Source organism: Lutjanus erythropterus, chromosome 14 (genome assembly GCF_056507025.1).
Source record: "Lutjanus erythropterus isolate fLutEry1 chromosome 14, fLutEry1.hap2, whole genome shotgun sequence".
Lineage (NCBI taxonomy): Eukaryota > Metazoa > Chordata > Actinopteri > Lutjaniformes > Lutjanidae > Lutjanus > Lutjanus erythropterus.
The window spans coordinates 36121490-36138757 of NC_139330.1; the positions used below are offsets into that span (position 1 = coordinate 36121490).

The window sequence follows — 17268 nt, forward strand, 5'->3', positions numbered from 1 at the left end:
ATATAAAAACCTAAGAAAAACAAATCAAAGGTGAACATACACACATGCATCCACAAGAGCATGCATTCACACACACAACCACTTGATCTTTGTGGCTTAAGTATAGGGAGTGAGACAAAGTCACACATGAGAGATGCAGCTTATCTAGCGTTTTGTTGTATCTAATGTTTTAAATTGACAATCAGCGTATGTGTCATTCGTGGCAGAGTTCAAACGGAAAGAAAGGATAATTTGTTTCTCGTCATTGACTACATTCATATTTTTTTTCTGTTAGGTCCCATGGGGCACATGGGAAGGGGTGTGATGTCACTATAGGGCTGCTGGTTGCAGCTAAAAAAATATATGGACATACCCTTTAATTAGCTTACTAGGCCTGCTGTGCCTTTGTTTCAAGGTTCACCTCTGCACCATGCTTGGAGAGTGATGGATTACATGTAACAGGATTACAAATACTGAAAAAGATATAATCAGACTACAGATATTTTTAGCAAAGATGGGGTTATTAGCAGAATTACAATTTTAAAACATATTTTAAAAAAAAAAAGATATATACAACCATATGCAGCACACACACAATACAACATGGTCTCAGTGAAACCAGCTAATGTTGAACTCAGTTCATTATCGTGACCTGTAATGAAAAGATTCTTCGCTGGATGGAAATGTCACTGTTATTTTGTCTTAAAATCAGAAAAGTGAAACAGCATTACAGTATAGTGAAAATGCTGTCACCATCCAAGACTGGACATTGAATTTTTATTTTAAAAAATTACAGGTAAGACCTCAAATGTTTGCTACACAGAACTCCAGCTAACCTGTGAATACTACTAATACTGTGGGTAAAAACACAAGTCCTAGAGCAGAATAAGTTTATGACAGTTTGCTTGAAGTTTGAATACATTTAAAGTACATTTAAAAGTGCATAATTAATCTAAACAAGCATTTGCACATAACAAAAGAAGCAATAGCTGGACCAAGTAATCAAGTTTAAATCAAAAGAAACACAACACACATGACAGCTAGGACAGCTGTGAACAAATCATGGACCATATAGGATGAAAGGAAAAAAACAACGGAAGAAAAGAAAAAACTAACAAGCAAGCAACTGCCTGGTATAGATGTACATGTTGCATTACTAAAAGGAACATTACATGGAAGTTTCATAGTGAACTCAGAGCTTACATAAGTCACATGGGTCAAGGGAAGCAAGGCTAAGGCAGAGCAACAAAATACCCGGGAGAGAGCATCAGATGTCCACAGGGGTACAGGAGGGACGCCAATCCACATTACAATGCCCCCTGTGTGCTAGGTCTGCTGTGCAGTCTGGGTGGTAGTTTAGAAAAGGTGCCCACAACTCTCATTTCCCTTCAAAACTGAATTTAAGCGCTCCATCAGCAAAACTCTGCACTCTGCACTCACTGCACTGACTGGATGGTCAAATCCATTTCAAGTCCCTGGTGCTTCTCTACAGTGCTGTGAATGGCTCAGGTCCATGCTACATCCAGGACACGGACAAACCATACACCCACACTGTCCACTACACTCTGTTACTGCCAAACAGCTTGCTATTGGCTCATTGTGACAGAGGAGTCCACCTACTACACAACAAGATCCATCCTGGAACAAACATAGAAGATCAGGAACACATCTTCCATCACAGACTGAAAACTAACCTGGGACACGTTTCCCAGTGTCGATGTACCTTAGCGTTCTAAGAAGGTTTCTAAGGTATACCTTCACAAAGGAACTTCTTTTGCTACAGGTGTTTCCCAGACTGTCCCTTAACAGGTGCCCTTAAGCAACAGCTGCTAAGGTACATTGTAAGCTGTAAGCTGTCTTTTGTTACGGTGTTTGCATTGATTGATTGATTTTAAACTAATGATGTAATTTGTACAAGCAGCCTAGAAGCTAGCATATACTGCAACTGTCCATTTGAAAAGCATAATGTTGGTCTAATAAAGCTAAAACTGTGACAGGCACAGCTTACGAGTAGTTCAGACCGCCCTTCTAAAGGTGAACCTTTCAGAAGGTATACCTTAGCTAAGGACACTCTAGGAAACAGCGTGTAACGTGAGGCTTATGATGCATGTAGCGCTAAGGAGGCTCTGGGAAACAGGGCCCTGTTCAGTATCCACCCATATAGAGAAAAATAAACTCTATCTCATATCATTTGTAAATGCAACCCTTGAAGCAGTTTAGTTTATTGAATGAAGTTGATGTACTTCTCTAACTCATTTATTGTAAGTTACTTTGAATAAACGTAGCATCTAAATATAATGTTAATCTATGTACTGAAAGCTTCTTTTTGTAAATGATAGTTGGGTGGAATGATGGGTATGGAATATGTTTTTGTTTACTTTGTACATCCTGGGGTAGCTCTATGTGGAATTTGTGTTCAGTTTGATTATTGCTTGCTCTGTTGTTTCAAAAAAAAAAAAAAAAAAAATAGCTAGTATGTTCAAAGTGTAGAGAGGACTTTAGAAATGCATCAACCTGGTCCAATGACCCAACAATCAATCGCAAAACAATGTATGTGTGTTTGCTTTGTGACGGGTTGGAGGGTGGGGTGGGGGGTCCATGCAAAGTTTGCACAGCTACAATCCTACAATCTCTGTGCAATCAGAAGCAGCCATTTGCTCAACACCTACACTCAAAGTATTGCACTGTGTTTAAAGCATGTCTTGTGTCAGACCTCTGTTTGCTCTTTGCAGAGTGTTTGATCACCTGTGGGATTTGTAATTGCAACATTTCATCTGCAAATACACGCATGTCATTTTGCACAGAAGCAGGTACGACTGCACCACTGGGGCGATAACAACAGTTTTCTTTATACGTTTGTCATGCACTTGCATATACATTTGCAATGTGCTCACAAATACTACAGAAAATCAATTCAGAAACACACAGTCACAGATTGATTTAATTATGATTGCCTAAAGAATCAGCTTTAGTCATAAAAGAATCTTTCTAATCATCTTTAATAACCATGATGTTGTGCAGCATATCCTCATTTGATCCACCATATCCCAGTCCAATCCCTGTTCAGCTGCATATGAAACAGCTGGATTTCTCTTGATTACATTTCCTTCATCCTAACTGAAAATATTTATGTAAGCTAGTGTCTTGGATGCGAGTCTGTGCATCATTAATTACAGACACGAGAAAAAGAGCAGTGAGATTCTTTTAATTTTTACATCTCGTTTATCCAAATTCCTTAAGACAAAACACTAAACTGACACCTACACAGCAGTTTGTCAGGCTCCAGGTGAGGCTTTAGGCGTCACTGAGTGATGCCTGGCATATTTTTCTGCTTTATTTTGTAGTATAAGTTTATAATCTGTCCCGTTGTCTGGTAAGGAGACAAAGAATCAGCATTTTGGCTTTACGAAACATACAAATATAAACCCAGACAATGTAATATGCTTTGTGTTGCAAAATGGTTGTGTCACATTTGGCGAGTATGTTCTTGTTTGAAAGATATGTAAGTGATAAATTGAGGCTTGTTTATCACAAGTTCCTCCAACATTATTAGAGATATTTTTGAGCTAAAGGCTTGAGGGCACATTTGGGGCTATGAAAATGTATGCATGATAGTAGATACAGTTAAAAACAGTATTAGGGACAAAAAATGAGAGGAGGAAGATTTTTATGTGTTTTGTATTTGGATATAAAATCAAAATGCAGAGAATAAAGTTGAAATGTTGAGAATAGAGTCAAATTGTCAAGAATATAGTCATAATGTCAACAATAATGTTGAAATGTCAAAAATAAAATTGAAGCGTTGAGAATAAAGTTGAAATGGCAAAAATAAAATCAAAATGATGAGAACAGTGATGAAATGTTGAGAATAAAGTGGAAATATCAAGAATAGATTTGAAATGTTGAGATGAAGTCAAAATGTTGGGAATAAAGTCAAAATATCTAGAATTAAGTTGAAACATCAAGAATAAAGTTGAAGTGTTGAGATGAAGTAAAAATGTTGAAAATAAAGTTGAAATGTCAAGATGAAGTCAGAATGTTGAGAATAAAGTTGACATATCAAGAATAAAAAATGTTACAACAATAACAGGAAAAGAAATATTGTCACTGTTATTATGATCATGATAACAACAACAACAACATCAACAAGTGTAAGCAAAAGGTCACACAGATCCCAATTATGACACAGAGATCTACAAAAGGTTCAGGGGAAACAGCTGAGTAAGTTAGGCACAGTTAAACGCCAACAAATCAAAGTGTGTTTTATGGTTCTGAAAACCTCAGCAGTGGTAGAGGATGGCATGGAAGCAGAAAGAGAGTTCCAAAGTTCTGGTGCAGCAACAGATAAAACTCTGTCCCCATAACACTTGGATCTTGGGACAGACAGAGGTCTTTGGTCAGACAACCTCAGTTCTCTCATTGTTTGATATGGGGGACAGGACAGGGGGCACGACCATTCAATACTTTGTGAACAAACATATTTTTAAATTAATCCTGTAGTTGGCAGGCAGCCAATGAAAGGAAAATAATAGGGGTGGTGTGTCGTCCCTGTTTTCTGACCATGTTAAAACTCTGTCTGGTTTGGAGATGGTGCAGAGATACGTAAAGCTGAATTTCACTACCTAATTCATTTGTATGTCAAATTCCAGTCCTACAACACCCAGACTTTTTACATGAAAAACAGCTGGAACTGACTAGCAAAGATAAAGAGAAATAATCCTGGTCAGGTGTAAGATAACTTCTGTTTTACTGTCGCTGAGCTGGAGAAAATTTGCAGCCATTCAGGCTTTCAGTCATGAAAACATTTTTCGAGGTCAGTTAGTCTGTTGTTGTTCTGTTTCTTGTTATTGGGCTCAAGAGTGAGGTACATATGTGTGTCATCTGCATAACAGTGAATATGACCCAAAGGAAGGAAATAGATGGAGAAAAGGATTGTATGGAATCTCCTCAGTGTTGCTGAGCATAGGAGGACTGGACACTCCTGTATAACGTGACAATGTAAATTTTATATATTTGTGTTGTGGCTACTTTTAAATGCAGATTGTATTTTCATTTTTATTAACACCATAAGCCTTAGCTTTCACTTGATGGTCAGTCATATCTCCATGTAACATTCGTTGCAGAATTTGAAGCGTTGTGATTGGATGTTTGAAGGTGCAGATGACTTCTCTCTTTTAGTTTTTATGTCTGCTTATACCTTCAAAGATCCACATACTTTCTAACAGAGTTGTTCATCTTTTCTACGGATGATTCAACTGGGAGTTTTTCATGTTGATTTAGGCTGTAGAGAAGTGTCTTAACTGGGATTCTTTTTGGACTCCTTTATGGGAAAATTGAATTGGACTTCCTGGAGCCAGAGTCCTGCACGGGTCCAGTTTTGCCTCTGGCACCTGCAAAGCTGAAACCCAGAACCGACCAGTGACCTGAGTCAAATCTGCGCCTGCCTGGAACTGTGAATATATGTTTGTGTTTATGAGATGAGCCCATCTGAACACTCCATTCATGTCATCTTCACAACACAGTGAACTGGAAGTTCAGATCATGTCTTACGAATTCACACGTTCCATTTGAATGCAGCAATATGCAGTCAGTCACTTGTATCCTCAGCTGGTACAGCTTCTGTGCTCCTGCACCTGTTGATGTGTTTCCATAGTGACAACAAGGTAAGCATGCAGCTATCAAAAACTAATACTTTTTGAAACTTCTTGGAAGCTGCAAAGCCAGTGACGATGTTATTCTCACTGTATTTGTGTGCACAAAAATCCTCCCAAATGTCCAACGTGGCCTTCAAAAATGTCTTGTCCACAGTTTGGACATATTCTTGCCTTTATGTCATCAGTTTTAGTTGTCAGCTAGCCTGCCAGATCAAATAGTGATGTCTCATTGTTTGGCAGAATGTGGGGTCAAAGATTGTCTATTGCACACAATAAAATCCTGCTGACTGATTAGGCTTGATATTACTGTATTAGTGGATGTAAATGTTCATAATTCTGCACAGTCATTTTCATTTCTAACTTCTTTGGGGAAAAAAGCATATTATTATCTTGTATGTGTCTATTATTGTTCTCACCTGCTGCTCACTTGAAATTAGTTCATTCTTACCCACTCCTCTTACACAACCTCCATGTCCCCAACCCAGTGCTCTGCCTGGAACATCCAAAATAGGCCTTCTCACTTTGAAACATTTTATTTTATTTTATTTTGTTTTGTTTTGTTTTGTTTTATTTTATTGTATTTTATTTTGTTTTATTTTATTTTACTTCATCCCATTCAATTTTGGATTTAGTAAATCATCTGTATTGAATGGGTGTATAGCATGAAAAAACTACAACTCTCATTTCATTGTTCAACCCTGTGCTGATGGTAATAAATTACCTTGATACCTTGATGTTGTTTAGGTAGTTAATTAGAAACTACATATTCATAGCATTCTCATGACATTCTTGCCAAACACTATGGCAAAATGCCACCATTCATTGGCCGCGCTTGTCATTTAGTGACATTCACCTCCTATTTGATTATATTTACCTGCGGTTCAGATGTCTGCGATGGAATACTATGAATTTCCCTAGAAATGCAGCATTTTCCTGATTCCACCTCAACAACTCCTCCTTATTCTCTCCTTAAAACATGACCCTGGGCTTCCTACGTGAGGACTGGCCTGCGCTAGTCCCTAAATCAAACACACCTGCACCTTATTCAGTGTCAGTTCAGTTGTATATCTGTGTAATAACATGAGATTCCAGACTCAGATATAGTTTGAATGTGTTTGAACAACTTTCTGAAGGTAATTTTAGTTTGACAAGTGAAATCTTTTTGAGAGTTGTTAGAGTTGGAGATATTTAACTACTTTTTATTCTGAAGTGTCAGGTTGTTTGGTAGTTAGTTAGTAGTAGTTTCCCCAACACGGTTGTTAGTATGTTACAGTATCACCTGACCTGCAGAATGTTAAAAGCAGGTTATCAGTGCTGGCATGCAGTGTGGGCTCCCTTTCACACGCCAGGTGTTACAGAAAAACAAATACACCTGCATTTGGCTTTTTGGTCATTTTCATACTCAAGCTGCTCTGGCAGTAATTTTGCAAACCTCAAGAGTTCCAACATCACCAGCAAAGTTCACTGGAAGATGAAAAACGTTAGCGTTGTGTATACCAGTGTCATATCTCAAAGCCCACAGAGCTCTACGAATGTGTTAACACTGTTCAGATAAGTGTATTCATAGCTGTCTTAAAATCAGTGTAACTCCAGGATGATTAGTCTCTCCCTTCAAACTTCCACAGCCCTTACAATAAAATCCCCAAGGGAGTTTTCCTTTTTGGTAAAATAATATTAATAATAATAATTCCGAATATTTTGCATTTCATAAATATTACTCCATGTAATGGCAGGTTGAAAACTGTAAAAAAAATGAAAAAGAAAAACGAAAACTATTTTTACTTGAATAAACTTTGAATTTCAAATGAAGTAATAAGGAGTAGAGCCATGCAATGGTGCTTTAGGCAAAAATAGGCATATTATAATGCTCACAATCACAATGCTCCTATGCTAATGTTTAGCAAGTATAATGTTTTCCATCTTATTTTAGTTTGTTAGTGTGCTAACATTTGGTTATTAGCACTAAATACAAAGAACAGCTGATGCTGATGGGAATACCATTAGTTTAGCAGTTATTTGGTCATAATAAACCAAACTAGGACAAACAGAATTTTTTTGACCTGGCAATGCTGGATGAAATTCATCCTGAAGGGTGGTTATGACAACAAATGTTTGTTTTTGTTGATGTAATGACAAGTTTACTTTAAAGGTACCGTAAAGCCACAACAAGTTTGCTGAGTTTGTCACACCACAGAAATGTGTAATTAACCATCCAGCCAGATTTGAATAATTAGAGAAGTCACTAATTTTATAAGATTAGGTCTCAAAATCATGAAGAAATGAACAGTTTTCTCTGCTGGCGGCGTTTCCACTCTGCTGTCTCATGTTTATTTGTTTATTTGTTTATTTGTTAAAGTTGGATTTGTTGAAGTTTGTTGTTTAGAAGTTGTTTATTACTTACATACACATATTAAGATGAGTGACTAATCATTTAACAGTGATACAGGTTTACAGATCAAGGGGAAACATAAAAAAAATCCCAACCCTAAAGCCTTTCTGCCTTAATGGAGTAGTTTGCCCAAAAATGAAAATTCAGTCATTATCTACTATCCCTCATGCCAACTGAAGGTCGGGTTTATTTTGTTTAGTCCGCAAAAAACTGCTGGAGTTTGACGGGACAACAGTGTTGCAGAATCTCCCAAACAATGGAAGTGAGTGGTGAGGTGTGTTCAAATGCAAAAAACAACTGGAGAGAAAACATAAAATGCCCAACATGCCCTTTTCACACCATCACACCACACACACCCAGTTCACACAGTGTGCATCTGCACGTGAATGTGGCTCCAAGCTAAGGACCTACAGTGAAGATTCAGGTTAAAACATGGTGTAAGTAACATTTTTTAAGTCAACTTGTCATGTTGGGGCTTTAGGAGACTTGGATTACACCAGACACGTTCAGTCACAGTGTTGAGTGTAGATAAATTAAGGTTTGGAAGCATTTGCTTCAGGTATGGGGAAATAATGGAAGAAAATTGACTTGAATGACAATTTAACTCTTTAACTTACAGTTACATTGTTTCCATCTCTTATTTTTTAACTGATCTCTCCTGCTTTGAGTGATCACATTTCAACTGAAACTTCCAGCTCAATGAATCAGTTACACTTTGAATATGTGTACTGTTTAGTTCTTGAATTTAAACTGATACTAACTTCATTTAGTGCTCACTAAACGTCTTTCAGCACTTCTATTTTAATTGCCATTTCAATTTCTTTCAGTAATTGTATTTAGACTGTCACTTAATTTTAATTACTTTAAGCTTTTTAAAGATTTCAGCATTTTTGATGGAAAATCTTCATCAGCAAGCATGTGTCAAAATGGATAATAATATGTTATAATCTATAATACTATAACACACTGTAGGTATAAAAAGAAGTTTCATTGATTGTAGGGAACTTTGCATCTTACCCCAGCTCAGATGTTTTAATTATGTTTTACATTGGATTGTTGTACATCAAAGTAAAAAAAAAGCTATCAAAGTTATAAAACTTAATTAAATTTGGACGTATAAGCTGCCATATATGAGTCCTCACACCTTTGTAACAGTGCAGGTAAATAACAAGCTGCACAGTGCAGGCTGCAGGGAGGAAGAGATGGAGAGTGTTTGTAGACAGAGAGCCAATGGAAGAGAGAGGGGGAGGGAGGTGGGGGAGAGTGTGTTTGCGCTCAGTGTGTGTGTGTGTGTGTGTGTGTGTGTCCCATGTGCTCGCAAAGAGAGAGAGAGAAAGAAAGAAAGGGGAGAGAGAGAGTGGAGGGGGCCGTCCTTTCTACAGTGGACCTGTCACACACAATATTTAGCATGGAGTCAACCCCCTCTCCCCCACCCTCACCCCCTCCCTCCCTCCCTATACTCTGTGTGGGGATCAAGCCTCACTCCTCAGCAGCCTTCATGTCTGACAGCACAGAGGAAAGAAGAAGAGGAGGAGGAAGGAAACTTACTGACTGACTGACTGACTGACTGACGCTTTTTCTGACTTTTTGACGCACCGGGGAACTTTTTGTCCATGTCACCAGCAAACCTGAGGCCAGGACACCCAACAGCCTGCAGCAAAGCTCTTTGCCTTTTCCACGGATTAATTTAACCAGACCGGGATTCCATGTAAGTGCACATAATCGAACTTTTTTTCCTCTCTCCTCTCTGTTTTTTTTTTTTAATATCTCCTCGTGCGTCTGGAAATCCTCCAGCGGCTTTTTATTTGTACGTAGAAGTTAACAAAATCTAGAGACGTAAAGCAGAGGCTTCATCAACTTTAATCTGAGGTACAATTTACAGTTTTCCGTAATACCAGCTTGATTCTTAGTTTACAAATTAAAGTATCAAGACTGAGCTTTTAACGGCTCTGGATTTGGCGTGAAACACACGGAAAATGGAGGATCCGAACAGCTGGAGTTTACTTTTGCGTGTGCGTCCGCGGAGCGGATTATGATGCTGAGAAGAGGCGACACAGCAGGCAGTGTCATATATTTAAAAGCTTGTATACCATCTTCAAGTCAAATTAAATGTTGACCGTGATTAGGCCCAAATATTCCTAAAAATGTTTGTTCACTATTAATTCAAAGAGGAAAACGCGTAAAAGTTCCATGTCATTCTGGCGTCGTTAAATTGCATGCTGTTATTATTACCAACATTTCAGCGCTGTCTTTTGGTGACTATCGTTTATCAAAGTCGTCCTACAGCCCGACATTCAGCGTGCGTCCGTGTGTCGAGGCCTGTGGGTGGAGAGGAAACAGGCAACGCGCGTTTAAAAACTGGCTGAAGCAGCACTTCCACGCCCCAAAACCACTTTTTCTCTTGTGGTATCACACACAATTGTCACGTTCAAAGCTTGGTATGTTTTTTACCCATCAAAAAAAATTCTAAACTCCACTTCTACGGAGGCGGTGGACGTTTTGAAATATTTGGAACGTCCAAAATATTTTGGAGATGTGGAGGAAATTGATAGGTGGCAGGTGGCTGCCGGCCGGGGCCACAGGAGACCGACCGCGGACAGAAAAACAGAGCTGTACACCCCCCACACCTCCGACCTCCAACCTCCCATACTGACACACACATACACGCGCGCGCAACAAACACACACACGCAACTTCAGTCTCACTCGATATGCTTATAATATTTGCACCCATATAACAAAAATTATGACAAGATCAATTCAGGTTTTTAACGTTTTTAGGCTGAATGTTTGTTCTTGGTCATGGACACAAGACATTATACTACTACTACTACAAATAATGATTTAAAAAATACATAACAATAAGAACAATAATAGCAATAACAATAATAATATTAATGATGATGATGATAATAATAATGATAACAATACATTTTCTCTAGTGGAAAAAATGTGCCTACGGTCGGCCTGTTATTAGACGGAGTCTAATAATATTGTTAAAGCTGGCGCACATTCTGGTTTATTCGTTCAAAATAAATAAATGAATAAAAATTACAAAATTATGAAGGAGATGTTAAATAAATGGAGAGCCCAAATGCCAGAGTTGTAACCAGAAATGTTATGTGTATCTTTATTAGCCTACTTCATATTTTACAACATAAAAAGGCCTAATCCGCCTATTTTACTGAACAATTTAAGGGGCTTTGTTTTTTGTTTTTTTTTAAGGCCGCGCTGTAAAGTTTCTTCTACTACAAATCAAAGGAATTACAGCAGATTTACTTAAACGAATCACCGGGTCAGATTTTCTCCGCAGGCCCTCAGACAGTAGCACGGGCCTATAGCCTCTTTTGCATCCGATGCCAGGTCAGGACATATGAAAATAAGATTTGTTTAATCGAAGAACACGTTTGGCCTCAGGGGACAATGTAAATATTTCTCTTAGTGGTTATCACCCAGGCGTGTGCAACAGAGGCCAGCGAGGAGGCCACGGCCTGCTGGACTGTAACACACCACAGTGTATTTATTCATCACTTCAAACAGACTGAAATATTTTATTGTATTTCAATCATATCACGTTAATCTGTCATTATAGCGAATAAACACACTGTATTGTCCTTAATTAGCTTGAATTTGACCTTAACTCGCGTTAATTCCATAAATTCATAGAATAATTCAGTGATTAAAATGACTAAAACAGCCAAAATATGCATTCAAAGTGATAATGGTGATATTTAATTTCTGAGTGTAACTGCAACTACACATAATATTTACATATATTCACCTTCTAATAATATGATGGTGTCAACTTAATGGTGCACCTGTTATTAAAACTGACAATCATCATGTCATCTATTCTCCACTGTGTTCAAAATATAAATCAAACATTTCCCTGCGCAAATCTAAATCATTTCCTATACATTAGATGGGTTGTTGTACACGTATGGAGTCAGTTGAGTGGAATATATTTTTGTCTGCTCTACTGTAATAAATTGTTGATGTAGTCGGGCTCTGTGTTAATCACTGTTGTGGACTCGCACAGACAATTATTCCGCCGCTCTCAGTCTCAGTGATTCTGCTCGGCCTCGCTCCCTCAATCATATGCAAATGGCTGTTATAGGAGGGCACAAATTAACATCTACAAACATTGGACTGAAATTCCATCTGCCGCCTCTTCGAGGAGGCCCTTAATAAGTTCTCAGACAGCAAAGTGACACACATCTTAATCAACTCTTAATCCCGGGAATTAATTCTCGACGCGTTTATGAATAATTCCCGGCCTAATGCCTGCGCTCCGTGGAAATGCAAGCAGTCTGCCGCGCGCACCGCCAGATGGACCCGGCAATCTCCCGAAAAATGAGAGGATTTTTGCTTCCATTATTATTTTTTATTATTATCAGCAGATATATATTTTAATGAGATCTGTGTCACCGGGCGGCTGCTTATGCAAAGCGCTCCATCTTATGCAAACCGGAGAGTCTCATCTTGCTGTTGATTTGCGTCCATTTCTGAACAGGAGGCCCCCAGCATCAAGAGCAAACACGCAGTCCCGTCCGAGCAGTGCTGCGGGCTTTATTTCAGCAGCAGAACAGCGTGTCAGGTGGAGCTGGAGGTGGAGGTGGAGGCTGCAGTGCCACAAGTGCACCAGGAAATAGCCAGGGCCCTCTGATATCCAGAGGAGCGTTAGAGCTGAACCAAACCAGCTCAGGTTCATAAATTCACTGTAAATAGAAACTTTGTCCTAACTTAAAAAAAACAGTTTCCAGACTGCTTTAAAAAAAATAAGTTGACTGAATTTGAAAGGTAATTTTACAATAATTCAAAACAAATACACTTTTTTAGTCAAATAAACTTGATATTGATTAATGAGAAATAAGCTTAAGATATTAAGTTGAACAAACAACTCTTCAATTACACTGTCAAACATTTATTACATTTATTATAATTCATCACTTTTAATTAACTAATTCAACACCAGCCTTCAGTTGGTGATCAAGATCCATTCAGTGTTTTCCTGCCGTGAAAACAAACTGATCTTAATGTGTTAAAATCATCATATGAATGTCATATGTTTTCTTCAAACTATAAAAAGAAGGGTGTCAGGAGAGTTTTAACTCTTGCACAGTGCATGCTGGGATGTCAAAAGACTTCAAGTCAGAAAAACTCATGTTTGTAAATTCTGAAGTGTTCTGAAAATATTAATAATAAAACAAGAAATTTTTAGTTGGATTAACTTGAATAAATAAAACTTTTTTACATTAAGGTGAGAAACAATTAGTTGATTCCACTAAATTCCTGTACGATATTTCACAGCAGGAGCAGCGGTGGGATGTACCTAAATACATCTACTCAAGTACTTTCATTAAGTACAAAGGTACTTTTGTTCTTCACGTGAATAAATTCTTTAGATGCTACTTTATACTTCTACCCCACTACATTTATTTAACACCTGACATTTAGTTACTTTACACATGAGCAGTTTTTGCACATAACACATATGAACATGTACAAATACAGCCAGAACAATTACTAAAAAAAGAATTTTGATTACCGTTTAAGTCATTTTTTATGCAACAACAAAATTTCTAAATGTTAACAAACTAAACAATCAATGGAGAAAATAATCATAATAATAATGATCAGCAGATGAATCCATAATAAAAAAAATCATTAGTTGCAGTCGGATATAAACCAACTAAGAGTCAGAATAATGCATATGACATAGAATAATATAACAGTCACGGGAGACGTTTTACTGCATTGAGTCCTTTTACTTTTAATACTTTCAGTATATTTTTCTGATAACACTTATACTTTTACTAAAGTAACATTTTAAATGCAGGACCTTCACTTGTAACAGAGTATTTCCACAGTGTGGTATTAGTACTTGTACCATAGTAAAGTATGTGAATACTTCCTCCACCACTGCTAAGGAGTTAGACGTATCCCCACAGAGGGACTCAGCATCCACAGAGGCAGCAGAGCATCATCAGAGAGGCTCAGTGATCAATCTAACTGTCAGCCAGTGAGCAGCTCAGCCTCCTTGTTAGCTCAGTGATAGCTTGTTGGCCATATTGAGCTCAGACAGAGGGGGAGAGGGGCTCTTGATTTTGGAAATATAATCATGTGGCGCCCCTGATGTGTGTGTGTGTAGCTGGGAGGGGAGGGGGGAGGAGGTGGAGGCGTACTGACACCTTGTTCTGGACAAAATGACTGGCTTGCATCACCCGCACGCCCCTCGCTGCCAAGCCAGCCGGCCTCTCAGCACCACATTGACACCAGGTTGTCTGTCCATCCATCACTGCCGCGGCGGATATAGTCCCCCGGACTGGCTCACAGTCATATTTCTGACCAAAATACTGGACCTTGCTCATACTAGACCTGGGCTCTGCACTCACAAAGGGGACAGCTGTTGCTCTGTCAGGCGGGCGAATACCCTGACTGACCTGGGACCAGTCTGTGGAGTGTCTTTGATTTTAAAACCCAGAGAAACGGCTCAACACACATCTACAGCAAAGGTAATGCTATTTGAAACCAGAATTAGATGGTCTGATTTTTCATTCTAAAGAGTTCTAAATTGCCTGTATGTTGAATTCACCTCTTTTTGCTGTACATTTGTGCTGAGTACATCCAACAAAGGGAGTCCTACGTTCTGCCGAGTTCAAAATGACATGAAACAGTCTGAGTTTTCCTGAAACAAGTCAAAAGAATCCTGCAGCAGCGGTGACAGCATGATTGTTGGTTTTTATTTTGTCAAATCAGTAACTGTCTTGTAGTATTGTACTGGCAGGTGTAAAAATCAGACAGGAATTTAGTGGAATCAACTCATCTTTCTCATTATTTTAACCTAAATACACAAGTTTTATTCATTTAAGTTAATTTAACTTAAAACTTCTTGTATTTGTTTTCAGAACACTTCAGAACGTATAATCATGAATTCTTCTAATGTGAAGTCTTTAGACCTGAATGTACTGTACAGAGTTTAGTCAGCTCATTCAATGACGTTTCTAAAGCTACATGACCAGCAGACTTCCCAGCATGTTTTGTTCAACAGTTAAAACCCTCCTGAGACTCTTCTTTTGAATATTCTGTATAGAAAACATATACTGTATATGAAAACTTTGTGGTCGCTTGTTTTCCCTATAATGAAAACACTGCAAACCATAATGACTGTCTGTGTTGAATTAGTGTGAATGTGAATAAATTATTGTACACTGTAATTATGGATAAATCATCAAAACTCAACAAAACTGAGGCAATCAGTCACTACAATTTAAGTTCATGAACTCAAAATTTAAGCTCATCTGAGCTTAAATATCTGCAGTTAGTTACATGTAGTTTTTGATTGAAGTTGATTAAGTCAGCTCAAATATTTTCAGTATGCAACTCAGAATTTTTATTTTCTCCTCTCATTGCAACAAGTTAACAGGACTGAATAATTTGAAGTATAAAAAGACATTAATTCATGTTCAGTAAAGTTCATTTTAATAAAAACCGGTGTGTTAAACAGGCATAGAAGTAACTAATTTCAACTCCTCAAACTGCTGTAATTTTTTTTTCGCACTCATATTTTTTCAAGTGTGGTATTTTACTTGTACTTAAGTATGCATTACACTATGTAATCTATTTAGTTACTTTTAAAATCATAATTGTGTACTGAGTACAAGTTGAATTCAATTCAGTTCTTTCATTTGCATGTTTATAGCCAATAGGGCTTCACAGACCAATGAAACCATGACATACTGATGAAAGGAAGAATACTTTGTACTTTTATTAAAGTTTTTTTTTTAACACCAGTACTTTTCCTTGTACTCAATTACTTGTATTATTTCAGTAATGTAACATAAGTACTTGTACTTGAGTATAGCTTTTGAGTACTCTACCACATGAGTTAAATAAACTTTACTGTCACTCAACATTTTTAAGTGTTTAGAACTTGTAAACAAGTTTTATCATTCTAACTAATTCATTTTCAGTTTTACAGTGTGTATGTTAAATCTTATAAATGTTCATCAGTGTGACTAAAGAGTTGTTGAATTCAACTTAATATCTTAAGCTTATTGAACATCTTTTCTTATTTACAATCAAATTAATATCAGGTTTATTTGACTAAAAATGTATTTATGTTGAATCATTACAAAATGACCTCAACTTGTCAATTTAAAATGTTAAGGCAGCCCAGATGTTAACTTTTTTAAGTTAAAACAAATAGTTTATTTTTACTGTGAGAAATGTCAGATCAGAAGTCAAACACAAAATGAGATAAATGTATAAATACATTTTTGTTCAACCAAAAGCCAAACTTAGAGAAGAAACAAGAAATGGACTTCAGTTCAAACAGTACGTCACATTTTCATCTTTTTGTCTGATCGAGGGGAAAACTGATCTTTCTAACCCACAAGTCAACTTTAACCCACAAATCCATATCAGAGGCTCATTAATCCAGAGCCACCACACAGTGGGAGTGTGCTTACCGAGGTAATCTCTCTACTGGGAGATTTGACCTTATCCTCAGTCTCGCATCTTTTTTCCCAGGGCTGCAGCGATGGCCTCTGGCCGACTGAAGAATACCCATTTTCCTGCCTCCTAATCTTTAGTGAAATGCTCTGATCATTCTCACGGATGCTCAACAAAAAACAGATGCAAGCCTTTCTTTAAAGTCTCGTGTTGGCGGTGACAAATATGAAATGTGCATCAGGCAGCATTTTTAAGGGCTGAGGCGTTGTTTGTCCGGCCTGAGCGAGACGGCAGATGTGTGTTTGAGGGGAGAAAACGTTGACTCACCTATCAGATGTCAGAGATATTCAGTGGTAATAAGGTGCTAAACCTTTAATCAGAATATGCAGGTTGGCTTTAGAGCAGCATTATGATGTTTTGTCAGAGTGACTGACGCAGTGTTAAGTGAGGGTCAGGAGGAAAACTCTTAATGTCTTACAGTGATGACATTTTTGTGTGGCAAGTCACTGAAACCAGTAAAATAGGAATCTCTGTGGGAACAAAATGACAAAGCAGCCTCTAACGGATTTTATGACTTTTTAACAGCGCTTAAGTGAATGATACATTTGGAACAATCATGTTAAACTGCTTTTGGTCTGAATTCTCTTCAAAACTGGACTTTTCATATCTTAAATGATTATTTATAAAGTGCATCTTTTCTAATCTTCATGTATATTGAGTGCTTGAAGGTGTAGATGTTTGATTAGCTGCTGAAATGGAAGTCCAACATTTATGTCAGATCATTTTCAAGAGG

General features: G+C 37.7%; 1 protein-coding gene across 2 annotated transcripts in view; it reads left to right on the forward strand.

Annotated features, from left to right (window-relative positions):
• Positions 1 to 9495: 9495 nt before the first annotated feature.
• The window catches only part of pitx3 (paired-like homeodomain 3), a 32809-nt gene continuing 25036 nt past the window's right edge, over positions 9496 to 17268 (forward strand). Inside the window, exon 1 of one of the 2 annotated variants that reach the window (XM_084735556.1) lies at positions 9496 to 9730. The gene's annotated coding sequence lies outside the window, so the exon portion shown is untranslated. Of the gene's footprint in view, positions 9731 to 14315; positions 14537 to 17268 lie in introns of those variants that run through there. The other variant, XM_084735555.1, reaches the window with a different exon arrangement.